We start from the raw sequence: 5,739 nt of genomic DNA, 5'->3' as shown, positions 1-5,739 counted from the left end.
GCTTAATATATGTATCCAATGTGTGATAATCAAATGAAGATAGTTAGGACATCCATCACTCCAAACACTTGTGTTTTTTCTTTCTTTCTTTTCTTTTTCTTTCTTTCTTTCTTTCTTTCTTTCTTTCTTTCTTTCTTTCTTTCTTTCTTTCTTTCTTTCTTTCTTTCTTTCTTTCTTTCTTTCTTTCTTTCTTTCTTTCTTTCTTTCTTTCTTTCTTTCTTTCCTTTTCTTCCTTTCTTTCTTTCTTTCCTTTTCTTTCTTTTTTCTTTCTTTCTTTCTTTCTTTCTTTCCTTCCCTCCCTTTCCCTCCCTCTCCTCTCTTCTCTTCTTTCTTTCTTCTTTCTTTCTTTCTTTCTTTCTTTCTTTCTTTCTTTCTTTCTTTCTTTCTTTCTTTCTTTCTTTCTTTCTTTCCTTCTTTCCTTCTTTCCTTCTTTCCTTCTTTCTTTCTCTCCTGCCCTCCTTTCACTCTAATGTTCCAAATACTTGCCTTTTCTTTGTCTTGGAACATTACCATTCTTCTCTTTTAGCTATATTGAAATATACAAAAAAGGTATTGAAAACTGTAATTTCCCTACTGTACTATCAAATAGTTGAACTCATTTATTTTACCTACCTATTAACCAAATTATTTTCATTTCCCCACCTCCTTCCTTTCCCAGTCTCTGGTAACCAACATTCTATTCTCTATCTCCATGTGATCCACTTTTTTTAGCTCCCACGTATGAGTGAGAACACACCGTAATTGCCTTTCTGTGACTATTTTATTTTGCATAATCTAATGGTACACATATATATCTCTCTATGCAAAATCTTTTATATTCACTCATCTATTGATGGAAATTTAGCTTGATTGTATATCTTGGTTATTGCAAAAAGTCCTGAAATAAATATGGGGAGCAGATCTCTCTCCAGTATAGTAATTTCTTTTCTTTGGTTCCTATACCCATCAGTGGGATTGCTGGATCACATGATAGTTCTATTCTTCATTTTTTTGAGAAACCTCCATACTGCTTTTTATAATGGCTGTACAACTTTACATTCCCACCAACAGTGTACATGTGACCCCTTTCTCCAGATTGTCTCCAGCATTTGTTATTATTTTTCTTTTTGATAATAGCCATTCTGAGTCGAGATGATACCTCAATGTGATAGGGTTTTGAATTGCATTTCCCTGATGATTAGTGATGTTGAACATTTTTTCATATACCTCTTGGCCATTTGCGTGTCTTCTCTTGAGAAATGTCTATTCAAGACTTTTGCCTAGTTTTTAATCAAATTACTTGAGGGTTTTTTATTTTATTTTTTATTTTTATAGTTTGCTACTGAGTTGTTTGAATTGTTTATATATTGTGATTATTTACTTCTACTTGGATGGACAATTCATCTTTAAGAACATTACTTCCATTTTCTAGGTTGTCTTTTTCACTTTGTTAATTGTTTCCTTTGATGTGCAGAAGCTTTTTCACTTGATGTAATTCTGTGTGTCTATTTTTGTTTCTGTTGCCTGTGCTTTTGACATCTCTGTCAAGATCAATGTCTTATAGCATTTCCCCAGTGTTTTCTTCTAGTGGTTTCAAAGCTTTATGTCTTGCATTTAAGGCTTTAATCCATTTTGAGTTGATATTTTTAATGGTGAAAGATAGGATCTGATTTCATTCTTCTACATATGCATATCCAACCAAGATCATTTATGAAAGAGACTGTCTTTTCCCCATTATATATTGTTGGTTTCTATGTAAAAAATGAGTTGACTGTAAGTGTGTGGGTTTATTTATGGATTTTCTATTCTGTTCTGTTGGTCTATATTTCTGTTTTTATGCCAGTACCATGCTGTGTTGGTTATAACAATTTTATCTTTTTGCCTACAGAACATAAAAAAATTTATTAAAATTATTTTAATAAATGCAACACTTCAACTAGAGTTGCATAGAAATCACTTTGGGTGAAAAACTATATCCATCTAAAATTAATTGAATAATTATACGTTCAAATTTTTAAAATATATTTCACACATGTGATTTCATTTAATACAAGAATTATAGAAGATATATTACTATTTCACCAGTCTTACAGTTGAGGTAACTGAAACACAGAAAAGTTCAGTAATTTTCCCAAGGACACATGGTTAGTAAGTAGCAGAACTGGGATCTGAAGCCAGTAAGTCTGACTTCACAGCTAGGCGTCTTTGTAAAAGTGAATTTATTTTTATAAAAAGCGGAAACCAAAGCTTAATTCCTATTGAAAGCAGGGCATCTAATTGCACCATACTTCTTCAAAAATATCTTAGACTCCAAAGTACTTTACCTTCCATTTAGGGGTAAACCAGAAATAAATGATTCTCAAGTTCCACACAGCACATATGCACAGGAGAGAATACCTTGAAAAAGACAATACGTTGTATCTGAGATCAAATATAAACTATATTTCTAAGAGTTCATAACCACGACTTGGAGTGGTAAAATTGGGGCATAAATTCCTAAATTCTGGGTGATCCTAATAAGCTCAAGCCATAAATTTAGTTTAAGGTGATTTTAGGCGGATGGCTGCAACATGTGCTTGCAAAAACAGATGAAAATGCTTTCTAGAGGCACATATCTTCACCTCAGACCTTAAATGATCACAAAATTTTCCAAAGGAAATGAGCTATTATGCTCAAGGAAATAAGACACCATAAGTGAGGACCAGGAGAAACAACAGTCATGAAGTATATAGATTAGAATTACCAGAGATTTTTAAAAATGTATATTTATATAAATAAAATATGGCATTAAACATTTAAAAAGATAAAGAATACTGAAGATGAAAAAAATTGGAAAATAAAACTTAGAAAATAAAAATACAATTAAAATGAAAAACTTTATGAAAGATTTAACTGCAGATTAGACAAAAATGAAAGGAGAATTAGCAAAATAGAAGTTAATTTGTAAGAAAAACATTTATAATATAGCACAGAAGGACCAACAGATATAAAATATGAAATAAGGTTTAACAGATATAGAAGACAGATTGAGAAAGCCTAACATTTATCTAATATTCAAGAAGAAGAGAGAGATCATGAATGAAATGGGACATTTGAGAAGACAGTAGCTATGAATTTTTCAGAATTTGTGAAGATTGAATCTAAGGATTTAAAAAATCCTGTTTAAAACGTCCTATAAATTCCAAGCAGGATAAATAAAAACAGTTACACCTGTACAAATCCTACTGAAACTATAGGACAATAAATATAATAAGATATTTAAAGCTGTCAAGTTAAAAGAAAGGACAGATTATCTTAAAGGAGTTACAGTTGTGCTGGTAGTTGCATTCTGTCTAATTATGGAAGCAAGAAGACAGTAGAATGTTACATCTTCAATATACTGAAAAATACGTATATTCTAAAATTATATATACATTAAGATTAACGTCCAAAAATCAGAATGAAACATATGTCATTTTCACACAAACAAACAAACAAACAAACAAACAAAAACAGAGGAAGCTGGCCACCGACAGGCCTTCATTAAAGGAAATAATGATGTACTTCAGACTTTCCTCTTGAATTAAGACGTAAGTAAAAATAAAGGACAAAGGAAAAATGTGTGGGAAAAATATACAGAAAAACTATAATAAAAGTAATATTGGTGCAGGATAAAAAGTTACAATTAAAATATGATGTTAGGAGTAGCTATCAAAATTCTGTGAGGAAGAGTATGGATATTGATAACATTAGACTGTATATGTTACATATAAATGTCATACGTTTTAGGATAACCTGGAAAACAATTGAAGCAGAATAAACTTTCTCCTTGAAAGTGCTCAGGCAGCACAGTGTTATGGACAGAAAGGAGTCAAAAAACAAATGTGTTCATCTTGGATCTGTTAAGTCTATGAGGATGAATTGAACTAATTACCTGAACAAACATTATGATGTAGCATTAGAATATGTTAACTTGCTATTATTAAGATAATAATTTCAACAATGGTAAAGTTAGCCCAATGTTCTTATGACTAATCAGCACACTTAGAACTCCTCAACAGTTTTCTTGTGCTCTATAAGCTCTTATTACAGTTAGAGGCACATTCTTTGTTATCAAGATATAGCAGCATGGCTGCCTCTAGATGCTATTAGATTGGTGCAAAAGTAATAGCCATTTTCACCATTACTTTTAATGACAAACCCACATTTACTTTTGCAGCAAACTAATAGTTGCAGTCTAGGGTGAGATATAGTAATTTTCTTTTCCAACTCTGATCATTAATAAAAGAAATAAAGAAAAATGAGTATGATCCAAAGCATTTGGTATTAGGCATGTAGTGACCTCATAAGTTGAGATGTACATACACACACAGACACAAAGACACACACACACAGCTTCATTTCAGTAGCTCAAGGGAACATTTTTCAGATTTCTGAAGCTTTTTTCTGCATACCTCCTTCATTTATAATATTCTGTCCTATAAATTCAAGCCAATCCACCTTCCAAGCCCTCTGACATTTGTATATTCAACTCAGTAAGACTGCTATTATTTTCTTGAGGTTCCCCTTCTTGCACCAAGGTTTTAAAAGGGCCTCTACGAAGAAAGAAAGGGTAATGATATGACTCAACTTATTTGTTCCAGTTCTTAAAAAATAATTTATGGTTCTATGCTGCCTGTTGTCTAGTGTCTGAAAATGGTTATTTTATATTTTGTATCTACTTATCTAGTTACTTAAGGTGGAAAGACAACTATAGTCCCAGTTCTTCTTTCATGGCCAGAGCAGAATTTTCTTTGTGCTATTTTTATCCTCCTGATTTATTTAAAATGGATGACTTTCCTTTTTATAATTATCTTTCATGCCTATATCTACTTATAGAGCACATGACATGCAATAAGGACTAAGTAAATATTGATGAACAATTAAATTAATGAGTAAATGAATATCTTATAAAACACATTTGGCCTAATGACTATAATAGCTATAATTTATTCACCTTATACTATGTGCCAGGCATTGTGCTAAGCAGTTCTTATTTATTATTTATTTCATACAACTATCACATAAAATGTTTATTGTTATACACCAGAGATCTGCAAATGACAGCCCATAAACCAAATTTGATTCATCATCTGCTTTTGTATTTAAAGTTCTACTGAATCACAGCCACACCGATTGTTTACATATTGTGTGTGACTTCTTTCATATCACAATTGTAGAGCTAAGTAGTTGCAAGAGAGAGTATGTAGCTAAGTAGTTGCAAGAGAGAGTATGTAACCTAGAAAATTGTTCTACTAAATAGCTTATTTAGTATCTGGTCCTTTACAGAAAAATCTTTCCACAAAAGATGAATGAAGCCTAGAAAGATTATTTCATTAGAAGAAAATTACAACTTTGCTATATACTAAAAGTCCTCTCATTAATTCCTGTACTCCATGACTTAAGACAAAATAATTCTCTTTGGACTTTGGTGCAATGTACAACAAATGTGGAAATGTTGAACTCTTAAGTGCAGACTCCTGAAATAATAGATAAAATTTTATCTCCTCCCTAGAAAAGGGTTTTAAAAGAGTTTCTTTCATTCTACTTTTGTTCTTTCTAGATTCATCTCTTATTCTTTCTGAGAAGCCTTCTCTGACTACTCACGCACAAATGAACTTTTCTTAAAGTTTTAAAAATCGTATCATTCAATCTAAATCTTATTTGAAACCTAGTAGGGTTATATGTGTATAACCTCACCTCAAGAAGTCAAAACTCTTTCTCTCATTCATCTGTGTCTCA

Source organism: Macaca thibetana, chromosome 18, assembly GCF_024542745.1.
Source record: "Macaca thibetana thibetana isolate TM-01 chromosome 18, ASM2454274v1, whole genome shotgun sequence".
NCBI lineage: Eukaryota > Metazoa > Chordata > Mammalia > Primates > Cercopithecidae > Macaca > Macaca thibetana.
Note: the sequence above shows the minus strand (reverse complement) of the source record.